Consider the following 19010-nt stretch of genomic DNA (forward strand, 5'->3'; position numbering starts at 1 on the left):
TATTCCTTCTATTGGTTTGAGAATATGTTTGGTAATTCATAAAATTAAGTAGTTTAATATTTTATTAAGCACATTTATATTATTGATGCTCCAGTGCATTTATCGTTTTTTTCAACATTTATTAATTATTTATTATAAAAATTAAATATAAAATATTTTTATCTATTATATTTCGTATCCAACTCATGTACGATGTTCTTTTAGTTGGGAATTAGTGTGCGTGTAGGTGATCGCGTCTCCGAATTGTAATGAAAAATACAAAAATATAGTCAATTTGCTTCCCACAATATATAATCTAAAATAAATAATGATTCGTAAATTAATGATGCACATTATCCCGTATATATATATATATATATATATATATATATATATATATATATATATATATATATATACAATTTTTACATTATAGTAATATTTGGGCGTGGATGTACTAAAATAATTTAGAAATGGAAATTTCCACATGGAGCTAGATTAAACAGAAAAGTGGAAAATTCTGCTAGAAATCTAAGAGTAGGAATTTATACCGATGTAAATACGCAGAAAGTCTCTAATGACACATAGTTGTTAAGCTGGTAAAATCTCGGATCAATTAGGTTTTAAGGCCCCAGAAAGAGACAACTTCACGTCTGCCTCGGTTGAATTTCAATGCACATGGCATCTGTAAACAAACCAATAAGAAACCCGGAATTGTTTGACTTCTTTTTTATTTTGTCACATTTCATCGATTTTTTTATATAGCGAACTAGTCTAGGTACCCGGCGTTGCCCAAGTTTTTGGAGGTGTGTGTTGAGAAAAAAAGTTGTAGTTGTCAGGCAGGCAGGCAGGCAGGCAGGCAGGCATGCCCAAACCCGTAACACGAAGGCAGAAAAGAAAGTGGAGGTTTGTATAAGGGGGAGCAAAAAACAAAATAGGAGTAGTAAGGTCGAACCCGTAATGCACCAGAAGAAAAAAAACAGGGAAGAAAAGTAGCCTCATCGATGTGCCTACCGTGGTTGTGACGTCACGGGCAGTCGAAATAACGCCTGCTATGCGACATCGAGAGTTGGAGCATTAGCAAAATATGTTAGCGAGAAAAACGACCCTCCCTGTAAAAAAGTGTCCAGTTGAGAGTGAAGGAATCAATGTTTTTAACCAATTTCTCAATATTTGTCGTCCTAAGGGCCCAGCTTCAAAATGACACCGGTCTTGTGATAATCCGTTGCCTCTGTCGAAAGTTTTTGTGAGACATACAAACATATGTACATTTAAACAGACAGGTGGGATTTGTCTGATTAAATGAATATACGATATTAGTTTGATTTATTACATAAAGGAAAGAACAGTAAAGAATTCGTTTTAGTTGATTTCTTTTACTAATTTCTTTAATTTTTGACAACTGTAACTCTTTAACCCTTATCTTTGAGTGACCTCTGGGCCTTGACAAGTGGTGATTCCTATGTAAATATATATATATATATATATATATATATTTATTATTTCAAGTTAAAGATATTAAAATATTAAAAGTAATTAATTTAACGAGGTTGTTGATAGTGTGAAATAAAACTAGCAATATATACTTGTATGAATAATTTACATTGTCACTAGACAGGCGTGAAAATGTTGCATTCACTCATCAAGTGACTTCAAGTTTATTCTTCTGAAAAAGTTTTGTCGTTAAATAGAGACCGCTGAAAAACATTTTTTTTTAAATATAGTTACTTAAAAAAACCGTGGCACACGTTTATAAATTATAGAGTCAGGGAAAAAGAGACAGAGAAAAACAAATGAAAACAAGAAATAGGGGTGAAAAAATAGGGAGAGAAGAGAGAAAAGGGTCGTGAAAGAAGTTGAATGAGTAGAATAGGAAGAGAAAATCCCCACCCCACCCACATTAACTCACACAGAATATTAAGATAGCTGAACATTAAGCTTGAGTTAAATGAGGTCAACTGAGCATCGCTACGGGTTAACAATATGAAATTGACATACAAGAAGGTAAGAAGGGTTGAGATCATTCATTTTCATTTAAACATTCTGAGTGTTAAAAACTAGATATGTTTTTATATCTTAATATTTAATATTTGATTCATTTTTTTATTTTTATTTTTATTAAATTTTCATCCCAAACAAGGCACATTGCCACTTTGAAGCAGGGGACTACTATTAAGGACTTAATTAGCGGGGTCATTATGAAGGGAGATGAGCAGAAAGATGTTTGTTAACATTACACTTGAACTCCTGCATATCATTGCAGTTGGGAAAGCAGAATCCCGGAAGGGAGTTCCAAAGACCTGCAGTTCTGGGGAAGAAACTATTGGAGTAAAAGGCTTTCTTGCACCTAGGGATCTCTACTGTAAAGGGATGAGACTTAGTAGCTTGTCGGGTTTGTCGGGGGTAGTTACGTCGGGGAGGTACAAGTGTTTGCAGTTCGTCAGAGCATTCACCATTAAAGTATTTGTAGAACAGGCAGAGGGGTGCAACATCTCGTCGATGGGACAGAGGTTGAAGCCTAGATGACAGTTCAGGACCTATCAGGTTGGCGACTCTCTTTTGAACCCTGTCAAGGAGCGAGAGACAAGCAGCAGATGCACCAGCCAGATATGACAACAGTACTCCATACATGGGCGAATGGTGGCCTTATAGAAGTATAGGATACTGTCAGGCGTAAGTAGTTTTCTTGCACGGTAGAGGGAGCCAACCTTCCTTGCTGCAGCCTTGGCAATGCTCTCAATGTATCTATTCCAGTTCATATTCCCTGTAAACGTTAGGCCGAGGAGTTTGAAAGAAGTACTTTAAGGCAATGTGTTCTTGGCCATTGCTATTAGTGGTAGAGAAGGTTTCTTGTAGTTATTGAAGGAAACAAGCTTAGTCTTAGCACATTGAATGTGACCAACCATTTTTGTCCCCATTTCACTACAGATTGGAGGTCATCCTCTAGTGTTTCTGCCATTTCCTTGGATATGTGTTCATTTGTTTTCCCCTCATATCTGTTATAGAGAGTGGTGTCATCGGCAGATATACCCATCTCCGAAACAATTTTATCAGGGAGGTCATTTATGAATATCAGGAATAATAGAGGTCTAAGGATAGACCCCTGAGGTACTCCCGCATTTATGTCATATTGTTCGGATATACGACCGTCGAGGACAACTTTGATTCTTCTATTACTTAAGAAGGATTTAATTACATTATGAATTCTTGCAGTGATTCCATATGATCTAATTTTCCTTAGAAGACCATCGTGCCATACCCTGTCAAAAGCCTTAGATATATCAAGGGCCACCGCTCTACCCTCCCCTGTTTTGTCCAATGAACGGTATATACGTTCAGAAACTACAGTTAAGATATCTGCTGTTGAACGGGATTGCCTGAATCCATATTGTTTGTCAGTCAGGAGTTTAGCAGCTGTTAGCTAAGGACTCAAATATATTGACGAAAGGCGGGAGGAGGCTAATGGGGCGATAATTTAGTGGGTCACTTCTTTCACCAGAATTCCTGAAGACTGGTACCAAACATGCGGTTTTCCAGCAGTCGGGAAAACAAGATTCGTTAAGGCATTTATTGCAAAGTTTGGAGAGAACTGGAGCAACCTCTACAGAGCATTCTTTTAATAGCACAGCCGGGATGATATGTGGTTCACATGCTTTTGAGGTGTCTAGGTTTTTTTTTATAATAGCATGTACCTGAGAAGGGGTGATTTTCAAATCGTCTAGTGTGGCGTCTGTTCGCAGAGGAAAATCAGGGAGTGAGTGGTATGACGATTTCAGTTTGGAGTTTGGAGTTTATATAAATAACAAACAAAAATAAATGATTTCATTAAAAATGTTAAACTTTTCTTCATTACATTTTCACCCCAAACAAAGCACGTTGCCACTTTGATGTAGGGGCTACTATCAGGGGCCTGTAGGAGTACTATGTAGAGAGTTTACAAGCAAGATGTCTGTTCACATTACACTTGAACTTTTGCATGCCAGTACAGTTGGGGAAGCAGGAAACCGGAAGAGAATACCAAAGTCCTGCAATTCTGGGGAAGGAGCTATTAGATTAAAACGCTTTCTTGCATTTAGGGTAGGGATCTCAACTGTATAAGGGCGTGACTTCGCTGCTTGTCGGGTTTGTCGGGGGTATTTTCGTCGAGTCGGTACCAGTGCTTGCAGTTCGTCAGAACATCCACTATTAAAATACTTGTACAGCAGGCAGAGGGATCCAACATTTCGTCGCTGGGACAGGGGCTGAATTTTAGATTACAGTTCGGGACCTATTAGGTTGGCGACTCTCTTTTGGACCCTGTTCAGGAGCGAGAGACTAGTAGCAGATGCACCAGCCCAAATGTGACAGCAGTACTCCATACACGGGCGAATGGTGGCTTTGTAGAGGCACAGGATACTTTCAGGCTTAAGTAACTTTCTAGTACGATAGAGAGATCCAACTTTCTTTGTAGCAACCTTAGCAATACTCTCGAAGCATCTATTCCAACTCATGTTTCCTGTGAATGTTAAGCCAAGGAGCTTGAAGGAAGTGCTCTCAGATAAAGTATGTCTAGCCATAGCCATTGGTGGTTGGTAAGATTTCATGTAATTATTAAAAGAAACGAGCTTTGTCTTGGCAGCATTGAATGTTACAATCTATTTTCGACCCAATTCCACTACAGACTGAATGTTTTCCTCTAGGGTTTCGGTCATTACCTTTTCCCCACGTGCCTCCTATAGAGCGTGGTGTCATCGGCAAATATACCCATCTCAGAGGCAATTTTATCAGGTAAGGCATTTATGAATATCATAAATAACAAAGGTCAAGAATCGGTCCCCGTGGCACACCCGCATTTATATATAAAAATTTGCACATACGCCCATCGAGGACAATCTTGATTCTTCTCTCATTTTAGGAGAATCTAATTATGCTAAGCACTCGTCCAGTAATACAATAGAATTTTATTTTCGTCAGAAGACCATCGTGCATACCCTGTCAAAAGCCTTAGATATATCAAGGACTACCGCCTTCTCCTCCCCTGCTTTATCCAGTGCTTGTTTTAAACGTTCAGAGATTACAGTTAAACTATCTGCAGTAGAACGAGCTTGCCTAAATCCATATCGGTGGTCTGACAGGAGTTTAGCAGCTGTAAGATGTTGGACTGGAGCTTGATTTATTAAGGATTCAAATATTTTGGCGAAAAGAGGGAGGGGGTTAATTGGGCGATAATTTAATGGGTCAGTGCTTTCGCCAGAGTTTTTGTAAACTGGTACTGCAGAAGCAGTTTTCCAGCAGCCAGGAAAGCAAGATTCATTAAGGCATTTGTTAAAGAGTTTAGAAAGAACAGGACCGAGCTCAGTGGGGTATTTTTTAATAGCACAGCCGGGATGAGGTCAGGTCCACATGCTTTTGAGGTGTCTAAGTTTTTTATAATATCATGTAATTGGGAAGGCGGGATCTTCAGATCATCTAGCATGGTTTCCGTCCGCAGAGGAGAAGTAGGGAGGGATTGGCTTGCTGGGTCCAAGGTAGAGTTTGAGGCAAACTGACAAGCAAGCATGTTAGCTTTCTCAGTTGTTTGATTGGGGGGGTATTGTCGATTGCCTATTATTTACTACACTATCGTAGATTTTCCAGAAATCACGAGTTCGTAATTTTTTAGCTTCAATGCGTTTCATGGTGGTTTCAGTATATTTACTCTTAGCTGTTGCTACTTCTTTCTTGCAAGTATTTCTAGCTTCTATATATTTTTGTCCGCTTGTACAAGATTTATGTCGTATAAATCTTCGGTATGCATGGTGTCTCTGAGCAATGGCAGCTGTGCATGTAGAAGTAAACCATTGAGGAGAGTGAATTTAAAATTCAGAAAATGTAAACACAAATAAAATAAAACATAAAAAGTAAAAAGAAATAATATAGTGATAATTTAATGTTAATTTATAAATACCTCGTTGGAATATTTTTAAAATTGCATTAATTAAGATGTAAACGTAGAAAAATAATGGTAATATATAAGGGGATCATACGAATAGAACAAAGAAAAAAGTAAATATATGTACTAAAGATAAGCAGATATAAAAAATATATAAAAATAAAAAATAATTTATACCAAAAAATATAAAACACCATATTGATTAAACATTTACAATAATGTGAGTACAAGAAATAATAAGGTATTAATAAAAATAATAATAATATTGTAATGTAAAAACTATGAAATACATGTTGAAGGGGTAATAACTAAAATAGTAATGTGGATCGTCAGTTATATAAAACTCTATATCATATTGCTGACGACAAAGTTATTATAGAACTAGAATTAATATTAATACAATTATAAAAATCGTCAGAAATAATAATCGAAAACATACAAACTTTATAATAAAGAAATATTAAATATCTTAAATTTTATAATTATATACAAGTCGCATACTTTCATCTCAATTTTAAAATACAAATGAATAATTAAAGGAACCATATAAAAGTTGCTAATAAAATTACAATTCATATATTTTATGCTTTTTATTTAGTTGAGTATTTTTTACCTTAAATGTAATAATATACCTTTTTTCTTGAGAGATAAGTAGCAGGGTAAATTTAATTTCTACAACTATTTTTTATTTTAACATTTCATATTACACAATTGGTGTAAAGTTTTAGTTCGCCAGTTCGCTTCAGTACGTACACAGTTGTGGTTGAATTCTGTAGTTGGGATTATTGAAAGAACATTTATGACCCGTAAATCTCCACCAACAGTGTTTACTTATATTCGGATTATCCTTCGTAGTAATTATGTGCTATAGACTGCGAATGTTGTTAAACAGTTAGAGTTATTTTTACTGTTACATAATTTGCGCAGATTGTCTCTAAAACTTGAACTACATTTTGACTGAATATTTTGTAGAGGATATTATTATGTGAGAAATGTAGCTTTATGAAATTTAGACACTTTTATTAGGATCTGTATTAACTATTTACTATTAACTAAATTTTGTTCTTCGAATATTTTTAGAAATATCTTTTTGGTAAAGCATCAGTATATATTATTTCCTTGTTTCGATAGCCACTTTTCTTTAATGACTTTATTGATGGTTTAGTATGAGTTAAAATATGCTGTGTGAACTGACAGGATTAAGCAATCAGTTAAGACATAAAAACCCTTAAAAATCTCTCTTATACGATCTCTCTGCCCTCCTCTATATGTAATGGGACGGCAACGATCGTAACGAAAGCAAATTATTCAACGAAGTAAGAAATATGTTAGAGAAAACAAACAATAGCCACGTTACACAAACAATGCTCAGGGAATAATTCAATGAGTTTGCCGGTGCTTACGACCTTATATTAAAGTAGCCTGTTTCGTTAGCTGAGCTATTATAAAGAGCTGCGGCATATCAACTCGCATGATGTGTACTCAAATAATCTCGCGCGGAAATGAAAGACAGAAGTCAACGACAATTCCAGATCCGGTATTTTGAAGCAACTAAACAGATATTGCAACGCGTGTATTGCATCAGACTACAGATGGATTAACAAATCATCTAAACACAAGTTTCTTTTAATTATAGGAACGAGTGGTGCATTGGAAAACACATATTGTTTTAATTCATGAACCTGACGAAAGTTTAAGAGATTGCCTTAATATATACTGATACATTTTTCGTATGAAAATTATCCAAAGTGATTTTGTAAATTATGTTTCGTTCCATCAGATATAACTACAGCAAGGACTTACCAAATCGCTTAACTACAATTTTATGCTTTAATCATAAAGATTTGATTGTATTCTAATTTGGACTTACGCTAAGCCACTATATTGTTTGCAAAAAAAACAAACACTATTACAAATATTTAATCAGGCTTCCAACCTTCTCGGAAAAAAATAATCAAAACTGAAAAAAAGAAACATAAAAGTAAAAGATACCAATATAACCTATAAGAAACAAAAAGAAGAGGAGGGAGTTAAGAGTAAAGCGAAATGTGATCGAACCGTATATAGATTTTGATTTTTTTCGGGTAAGTGATAATGCTAAATATTTAATGGTAGATTTCGCCCAACCCAAATATCTAACCTCTATTCCTATTAGACAGTCAAGCAAACATTGTAATAGAATTCTTGCTTAACTTTTCTTTTTATTGCTGCGCGTTAAGTCAGTTTGTACCACATTATTTTTCTTTATGTTCATTCAATATCTTATAAATACTATGAGGATCGAACCTTCTACTGTAATAAAAGTGTTCTTATATAGAAATATGTAGTTGGTCACGCGATTTGTCATGTTTATCAACATTTGACTAGCTTTAATACTTTTCGGGAAGCACTTATATTGAACAAAACGGAGTATCACAAAGGCTGACATATTTTTATATGTTATCATTCACGTGTTGCAAGCATATATATATATATATATGTATATATATATATATGTATATATATACATACACACACACATATATATGCATTTATAGTAATATATAAGAGAAATGCGAGTGCTAGGATTGGTCGAATCCATTTAACAAACTCTTTAGTAGGAATTTCATGCCAATCCAAATATATAATACATGAAGGCGTGTGTATAAAATTGTATAACAATCAAGATTAAATAGATTTCGATTCCAAAATGGTTTAACTTATTGGGTTTTTATAATAAATTCAATGCCAGGAAATGTTGTTTTCTAAAAATTATGGATCAAATTTATTGCAGATCAGAGAGGTGAATATGGTCAAATGGGAATTTGTGAAATTATTTTCACCATAACACCATTTGTGTTTGGAAACTAATTTGGGAAATATTTCTAATTACAGATGAAAAAAGTATCGAAACATATTTTACTTATGATAATTGAATTCGTGCATATGGCTTCATCGTTGAATACAATAAAAAACAAACCGAATGTATACATGTATTAGAGAAAAGAATCTCCTCGAAGTTCCATCAAAGTTGCTTTACATAACTGTAAATGTGACGAACTGCAATGGCTGTTCTCACAGTACCGATCTTCTCTTCAAATAAGTAACACCCTGGAATCATATATGTGCGTGCCTGCAGATAATTATCTCATACATAAAAAAATAGACATTCACATTTATAAAGTAGGTCAGAAAGTATAAGCGAAGAAACCCCTGTGGAATTTAAGAAAATGTTAATTGTAGAGAATTATATATACACGCATATATATATATATATATATATATATATATATATATATATATATATATATATATATATATATATATATGCGATTAAAGTTAAGTTCTAAATTCGAAATATAATTGAATAATAAATTAGCAATTCCGATTATTGCAAATGATTTTATTTATAAGGTGAAGCTCGAATTATTCAAACTCGAGATATATAATGCCAAAATATCCAGCCATTAATACGGGAGGGGTGACTATCTTCAAAAGCGTCCTGAATTGATAATTGAGGACAAGACTTTTACTAAGTAGATATTAAAAAGTCCCTTATACCCCCACCCCCTTTTTTAATGGAGTGTAGATAATACAATGGATGTGTTATCGGCAGCCCCAGTAACTCTCGCTTTTCCTTTTTGGTTCCTCAGTCCTCATGCAAATGAGTGATTTTTCTGACAAAGGTGAAGAAAAAGCTGTTTTAAAGGTCGGTAGAACTTGGTAAACAGTAGTCTGAGATGCTGGAAATTTTTCTGTCTCTATGTCTATCCTTGTGGTTCTGTCACTAGTAAGGGTGCTGGAGGTAAACGTTTTGTCTGGGCTAACGTTATCCGCCTGATACTCAGGGACCCGAATCTTGGATTAACCATTAAGGAGGCTGCCCAATCAGCAGGCACAAAGTACTGGGACTGTTGTATTGCCATTTGGTGAATGGAGTGTGGACCATGCAGTAGTCTCTGGTGGGGCCTCTTGTAGCACATGAAAAGGTAAAGCCGTAACAATTACCCACCAGCATAGCATCGAGAGCCCCCGCCCCCCAAAAATAATTTCCTGTCTTTTTCTCTACTTCTTTCCCTCTCTGTACTGCTCTAACCAAGTATGCCTACCTGTTCCACAAATCCCCAAACCTCAACATGAAACATATTCAGAAAAAAAAAAACTCGAAACAACCTAGAACCACATCTTCCAACGTAGACCCCTACTACCATGTCTCCTTCTCCAACATCAGGGATCTACGTTCCAACCTTCCAGAGGTTGAAACCCAATTACAGGAGACGACACCGGACATATTCTTTCTATGCGAAACTGGAATAGTGCTGACCACCTCCCTAGATGAGTTCATAATTAACGGATACTTTAACTTAAAATCTAAATCTGACCCCCAAGATCGCCATGGACATGGAATATGTGCCTACATTAAAGATGGCTTCTCATATGGCAGGGATATCTCTAGAGAAGAGCCTAATTTACCTTTTATGTGCTTTTGGGTTGCACTTGCTTACACCACTGCATTTATATTTGCCCTCTATCAGCCCCACAACAGCGGAGTTACTATCTTTAAGAGCATATCTGTGAAAATAGACCACATCCTGTCTGCACACCCCAGGGCTAACATCCTCATCTGTAGTGATTTCAACGTCCATAACGTGGAATGGCTGGCCCACCCAAATAAGACGGACGATGAAGGGAGATTCAGTCATGATTTTTCCATTGCTTATGACCTCACTCAGATTGTTCGCGAGCCCATTCGTGTGCCCGATTCTCCAGGCTAATATCCAAGCCTCGTAGACCTTTTTCTTTCAACTTCCCCTGAGCTATGTTCATATTCCGTTCTTTCTGCTCTAGGATCCTCCGACCACTCCGTCGTATCAGTTAAGATAAAAATGAAATCTAATAAGTCCCCAGACGTATCCCTCCACCGTACTGTATACCGATACTCCATGGCTGACTGAGATAGCTTCCGTACATTAATATCTGATCTACCTCTGCATTCCATGTTTAAAAATGATGTGTCCTCTATAGTATCAGACCTGACCGAATGGTTAATTGTAGGCATAGACCGATTCATACCATCTAAAAAATTCCAACAAAAACCTAATAGCCAGCCATGGTTTTCCCCAGAATGTGCTGCTGCCATCGCGCACAGAAATCACTTTTTCCATAGCTACCAACGTAATAGATGCACTGAGTCTAAAGCTGCTTTCAGGAACGCCAGCAACCACTGTAAAAGAGTAATAAAAAATGCAAGAGAGCTATATTTCCAGTCTGTTAAATCCAAGGTAGCTGATCAGCGGCTTCGTTCTCACCAATCCTTGCAAATAACAAATAGGATCCTAAACAAAAGTGTGCGTTCTATCTCAACCATTATCAACGGACCAAAGGTCATCTCCTCAGCTTCAGACAAGGTCAAACTATTTGCCAAGAACTTTGCAGCTAATTCTACCCTATGCGACGAAGGCCATCAACCCCCCATATTTCCTCCTATAACACAGAACACGCTAGGTAACATACAAATATCTGTGCAAGAGGTCACCAAGCTAATCAAGAACCTTGATTCCAGTAAAGCTACTGGCCCTGACGGGATCCCAATTATAATGTTAAAAAAGCTTCAACCAGAAATTGCTCCCATACTTACGAAACTGTTTAAACGTTGACTTAAGGAGAAGTGCTTTCTAACACCTTGGAAAACCTCATCAGTATGCGCTGTATTTAAGAACTCAGGTATTAAGTCATCTTCCTCTCAGTACAGACCAATAAGTCTCCTTTGTGTCGTAAGTTGCTTGAATCCATATTAAATAGAGAAATAGTCAACCACCTCAGCAGAAATAACCTTCTTAGTGACACGCAATATGGTTTCCGTTCTGCAAGATCTACCGCAGATTGCTAACGGTTATATCTCATAGGATTAGTGAATCTCTTAACAAAGGCTTCCTTTCCAGGGCAATTGCTCTTGACATATCAATGGCCTTCGACAAGATATGGGATAAATGCCTACTTCATTATAACTGGAAATGTTTTCTCGTTTATTAAATAATTTCTCTCTGATAGGTTCATAAGAGTAGTGGTTGATGGACAAAAATCAGAGGCCTGCAGTATTAATGCTGGAGTCCCGCAAGGGTCCATCCTGTGCCCAACTCTCTTCCTGATCTACATCAATGATCTCCCTAAACACATACATAAATCATTCGTTGGCATCTATGCTGATGACTCGACCATCTACAGCAACATATCAAAGGCTGTAAATGACAAAAGCTCTCTCTCTCATGCTCTCTTCTCTGATCTCGAACGAGTGGTTCAGTGGGGGGAGACGTGGCTGGTTACCTTTAATGCATCTAAAACCAAACTCCTATCCTTACATCATCAACGCTCTGATCCCCATCTGGCATCAATTGAAATGGATGGCTCTCGTCTAGAAGCCCCATATTTTAACAAGCTTCTGGGTTTGACCTTCACTCCTGATCTGAAATTGAACACGTACATCAAGTCTGTTGCCAAGGTCGCTGGAAAGATGGTGGGATCCCTCTACCGCTCCAGAAGATATCTCACTACTGACGCAATTCTCTATCTATATAAAAGCCAAGTACGCCCAAGGATGGAATACTGCTGCCATATCTGGGCAGGAGCTGCTAAAAACAGCCTATACTGCCTTGACAAAGTACAAAATAGATTCGTGGCTTATAGGGAATGGCCTTTTCTTTTCTCTTCAACCTCTCTCCCACAGGAGAGACGTTGCAAGCCTGTCCTTGTTGTATCGTTATTTCCATGGCAGGTGCTCGTCTGAACTCCAATCTCTGGTCCCCCCTCACCAATCATTTACAAAATACACCCGTCTAGCTGAATCCACTGTGAAAAAATTTCCCCACTCTTTATCTATGCCTAAATCAAAACGTAGATTCCATGAACCAAGCTTCTCTCTTAGAACTGCACGCCTGTGGAACTCTGTTCCGCCTGCCTGCTTCCCTCCTGACTACAACTTGGATGTCTTCAAGTCCAACGTAAACAAATTCCTGATGAACCGCCCCCTTAAGTAGACACTTTAAATATCCACACTAACGTACTGTACTTACAATAACCCTTATCCCTGAGTGGCTTCCGGGCCTGATATGTTGTGACCACCTCGTAAAAGAAAAGTTTCCTCGTCTCTCTCTCATTCTCTCTCCATCTGTATCTCTCTCCCTCCTTTTATTTCTCTCTCTCTATATATTTTTTCGATTTATTAAGGCATTAGCAATTTTTATTATCCACAAAATGATGCTGCTTTGTAGTTGCTTTGAACTCAATATATACATAGTACTAACATTCGTGGTGATTATAAGTGTCTGGCTAATTTACCAAGACACTTATTTTTATAAGTTAAATATTATTTTTTTAATTCTAAAAGATTATTATTTGTAGTCGTTTATTCTTAGATTGCAGATGGTTATTATGTTTATAAGCGACCTATTTTTAAAGGAATTTGATAGTAAGTCTGGTTTCGTAATGTTTTTACGAAATCGAGATTTATATTCAGAAACATTCTTCAGTTCCACGTTTATTCTGTGCAGAAGAGTAAAGAATGTTGGATTAATACATTTGTTTATTTATTTGATTTTCGGCAGAAATGGGTCACCGATTTACCCATAGAGTTGTTAGTATTCACAAATGCTGACTTCCCTCAAACTTATCTGGCACAACGACGCGTAATTACGATGATCCAACGAGAACCAGTGTGTCAACATATTATTATAAGTAATCAAATCTATAAGGTTATGAACTAATGTCAGAAAACAATAGAATGATTACTGGCGTTTTCTGGAAGTACGAAACAACAATGTATGATACGAATAATTGAGCATCTAATAAGATTTACAGCTTTAGATTGCAGAAGATTTATCGGGGAATCGAATGATTTCAACATGTACATTCCAATGATTATATATCACGAGATTTATCTGGGATACAGGCGTCGCTATTAGGATCTGTCCAGCGTATACTAGCGATAGAAAAAGCTATATTAAAAATGATGTGCCCTAGAACAAGCAGTATGCTTTTTCCCACTGTGAAGTTGACAAAAAAACAAAATGTATTTATTTAAAACTATACGCAATATAAGGTATCATTAATGTTGTTTTAAGCGTCAATTTTTATTACAACAAAAGAAATATACAAAAATAAATGCGAGCTCATCTGCGGAAAACTCCCGCCAATAACGAAATAATGTGTTTTGCAAAAGTAATATATCAGTAGACACATACATTTACTTTTGTGAACCCCTCAGGATTTGCGTGGGCTTAAGCTTAAGGTACACTAAAGTTATTGAATAGCAGGGGGATATATTGGATATGACACGGAGTTCATATTGGGGCGCGTATATAAGGGGACTCGTGTAATACAGACATAACGATAGTGATGATGAGGGAGAGGAGACATATTTATATATTACAGTTCTTTTAACACATATAAGAGGAGAGGGTGATATGAGGGCAGATACATAATCTTCGAAAGGTTGCACAATGTTCATTATAAAATGATAGACACAATTACCTTTCGTTCGTGAGGAAGGATAAAACATGACAACAGTTACAACATAATAACGACGTTTTTATTCATCTGATCGGCCGGTCGATGACGTCAGGAATTCAACGTATGGCTATATTGGTTTACTCCTCTCCCCTCGCATCCAAGAGGATCCGTCTCCAACTCATCAACTGAACAACTGACTGCCAACTGACTGCCCAACTCTTTGGCCCTAAACTCCCTAACTCTTAGACCCTATATTGATAATCTCCTTCGTCTATGACGTCATAAGTGGGTTTACAAACGTGACCACATCTGTTTGTCCAAACACACTTTTGGCAAAGAAAAGAATCCTCAATTATACTCTAAACTATTTTCAACAATATATTTTTAATTTGCATTGTTTATTCTTTTAGCTGACATTTTTAATATTCCAATTTATAAACGAATGAACTTAATTATTTTTCCGATATAAAAAATATTTAACTATTCTAATAGAATTTTACAATAGACGAAATTTCTTACATTCCATTTCTTAACATTGCTTACAAGTTCGGTTCTATGCTTATCCTACTCTAATTTCTACTTATCTAATATTCATCTTATTTACATGGAAAGGGAAGAGTCCTTTTTCTATGTAACAACGAGTCTTGCGGTTAATATCAACATTTAGGTTTTAGCTGTATTTCATACCGTACATAATAAAGACTATACCTCAGTGTGCAACACATTACTAAATGGTTGTTATCTGAGTTTAATTGAAATATATGGCTATTCATTCTCATGTAAATAATCAACGATGAATTAGATCTATGATTCTACATTTTTCTTACTATAACACGTATTTATTGAGTGGTGGGCGTATTTTGGCGGGCTGTTCTACAAAAACATCCGATTATAAGGCAGTTCCAGCCAATCTAAATATAAAATGTATTTGAAATATTATTGCAAACTTAAAAGGTAAAGTCTGACAGACCGACATATATACTACACTTTTATATTCGGTTTAAACATAACCATTTATAAGTTAAAAATTAAAAAAGACAAAAATTAAACATTGATTACTTTAGAAGATATAATGGTTCACTTTTTCTATTTCCATGTGGAAATACTAGAAAACGTCAATTTATATGAATCAGCATAGAATAATTAGTTGACTTAGGTGACTCCTAAACGTTACATAGTGGCAATAGTTTTTTTCTAAGTTTTCTAGAATGAAATTCGTGCGGTGATTTCATTGTTAAGTTTGCCAACATGCATGTGTGGAAATGATGGTATAAAATTAATTTGATTTGAACTGGAAACACTAACAATGTACTCCTCCACTCTCATAATCATTTCTAATAACTACTATTGAAGTCCCTATGATCTCCACTACATAACATCTGTAATGCTCTCGATGAGCAAACAAATGCACTGACACGATCTTAAATAAAACTAAAACATTGTACAATAAAACGCAATTAACCAGTTGAATGTAAACTTTTTGAATGCCAAGTGTTTATTTCTATCTAGACATTAAAAAATCTACTTACAAATATTTGCTAAAGCAAAACGTATTGAAATAGAACAAACAGCATAACATGTGCAGTAAGAAACAAATATATATATAATATATGGGAGTGATCACGTGTTATTGTAATTCAATTCGCTCTTGATTGTAAATGTATGATCTTAATGTTTCGTTTTTTTTTTCTTTGCCAATCTTCTCGCAGCCTTGCATTTCGTTGAGTTACTAATTAATTGCAAACAAAAGATGTAAATATCGAATTTATTCCACATCTTTCTTTCATTATTTACAGAGAATTCCCGAATAGATTCGATAATTAAAAGTAGTGACCTTTAATTAAGGGATAATTAACTTTACGCTTGTACAACATGGAAAATTCAGCCTCGCAGTTCGAAATGGTAATATGCCTGAGAGGCAGAATTTCAAGGAAAGTATAGAAGAAAATATTATACAATTAAAATGTTACTATAGGAATTGTGATTGAATCTACAACCATCTAGTTGATTTTCGGTTGTTCTAAACTCCTGTGCATGTTATCGGTTTCCGTAAACGTCCGTATCAAATGCCCATTTATTTAGACATTTTCCCATCGCTTTACAGTGCTCGATTTGCTTGTTGATTTACAAAAAAAAAAAGAAAAAATACGGCGAGCGTCAGTATCATATATGTGTATGTGTGCCTGCAATAGTGTAATTCAGTTTCGTCATTCAAAAAAGCCCCCCCCCCAAAAAAAAAACACGCGGGTTTTCTATTTAGCGCTAAACTTCTCGGTTGTTGAGAGGAGTCAAGAAAGGAAATAACAAGACGGGAACACACCTCAAACTTATTGTGCTTCCTGAAAAAAAATCAGAAGAAAACCCAAGAGTCGTTAATATAAGATCAAAGCTGAGTGTTTCATCTTCCTTTAGTTTATTATTAATTGTAAGAATAACAAATATTTATATAGAAAATACATTACTGATTATATTCTATAATTTTGTTTGCAAAGGTGTCGTCGCCTTTCTAAGCGTTTAGTAAATGAGTCTCAGGTGATCAGTAATGGCAGATTGTGGTGAACATATTGTAGACTTTGATTAGTTAAGAAGACGCCTAAACAAGTAGCTAGACTTGAAATCTATCACGTGGTAGTCAGCTCGGAAACAGTCCCGCGGTATAGTATTCCATACCCCCCCCAGTTCAAGGAATAATATTTTGCCCATGGAACTTGCGTTAATTTTAGCCTCCAAAAGGTAGATGAATAAATAGTTTATACTGGTTGTCGCTAGATAACCGTGTATTGTAAATGTTTTAGGGTAAACAATAAATTATAACTCAGTCGAACACCAGTCATGAAAAAGTTAAAAAAGAGTGATTAGTACATGATGGAATGTTGGGCATGCTTGCGTTTACAATATAAGATAAAGATTTCTGCCCAATGACGACTACTTTAAATCTGTCAGGTAGAAATGATGCCATGCTTGAGAAAATATTGTCCGATATTCTGAGCTTTAGACTTTTATGCTAAAGCTTATCAAATGATGGTTATATATAAAGGCTTACTTTTTAAGAAATGGAATTTCTATTTAAAATACATTGCTTCTGTGTGATATAAAATTCAGCACGTACGCCTTAAATTTCGGCGGACCAAAACTATATTACATGTCAGAGAAAAGCTGTCTTTGTTGAGCTGATTGTCAATGTCCGTATTCATGACAGATTCGTGCAACGTACTAATGACGTATAGAAAATTTATTGGGTCAATCCACCGTATTTTAAATCCAGGGCGAACTCACACATTTTTGCAAGATATTAGAAAGCACATCTCATTAAGGCGGCATTTGAACAGCTTTCACATAAGTATACCTATGTTCGTTGCAGCCTTTTAAGAAATCTGATTGGAATGGTGATAGGTTTAGTTGCCTTGTTGAAATAAAGCTTCCTGCTACGTTTGACAACATCCCAGACTAACATATGTGTTGCTTAAGTTAATTTCAGTGTTAATAGAAAATTAAGGAGATAGGCGGACTTGATTGTACAAGATAGTGTTGAATGCAAAATTCCTAGCAAAGAGTTTGGCTTAGGATGGTGTTGATAAAGTTATCATAGGCATATTTAAGATGGGGCATCTGTTTGTTCGAGAATTGATTTGTTATTCCCCAAAATGCATGGGAACAAAGCTTCTGCTAATCTACTTTAAAGTTGACTAACTGAACATACGCCTCTATCGCGTTTACAATTACATTTTTACAGTGGTTACAACCAGTCTTTAAGGCGACTTAACTTTCTGAACATGAATTCCGTTGAAAGTAATTAAAATAGTGATTTCTGTGTGGAATGGCAGATGCATATTCTTGGATGTATCTCTGGTTGTTCAGTTTTTTGTTGGAATATATTCCATAGTGAGTAACTGTCCATGCGGATGGTTACCAATCAGTTAAATCGAATGTTATAGCGGACATTTTCTTTTTCAAATTAGCTCATTAAGATATTTCCATTAAAATGGATCTCTAAATTCCCCAGTCAGCCATCAAGTTACAGTACATTGTTTGAATCTAGGATGCCTGAGGACGCGTTTTATTTTGGTTTTACCTTCAAATAGTCGGAACATCATAGCAAAGATATAACAATTGATGAAAACAGTTTATGGCACTTTACCCGAAAAATATCTACAAAATTTGAAAATTAGATGTCTGATGAGATATTTTAATATGTGTTAAAACATATGAATATTGAAATGTCTACAAATGTTAATGTTGGCAGTGAAATGAGTATATTGTTAGTTTTTTCATCGATACTCACAAATGTAACAAGTTCATCATGATTAAGACAGTAAAGGAATACATGGTTGTTCTGCAGTGAGTAAGTTCTATACAGAAGCTTATGTGAGACAATTTAGAGAGGTCCATGCAACAAGGGAAATAACCTCTAATATAGATATTCTATGTTCATAACGATCTTGAGGATCAGATTTTGATGCCAAGTCAGATTAACCTTTAATGGAGAAATTATCTTAGGAAACTTTGGCTAATGTCAGGTTCGAACTCAAACAACATATCCCGTAATTGGATTTCAACCTCTGGAAGATTAGGACGTAGATACTAGATGGTGGGGAAAAATGCCTGCTAGTTGGGGGTTACGTTGAAAGTTAGGATT

Source organism: Euprymna scolopes, chromosome 5, assembly GCF_053919585.1.
Source record: "Euprymna scolopes isolate OS-2025 chromosome 5, ASM5391958v1, whole genome shotgun sequence".
NCBI classification, from domain to species: Eukaryota; Metazoa; Mollusca; class Cephalopoda; order Sepiida; family Sepiolidae; genus Euprymna; species Euprymna scolopes.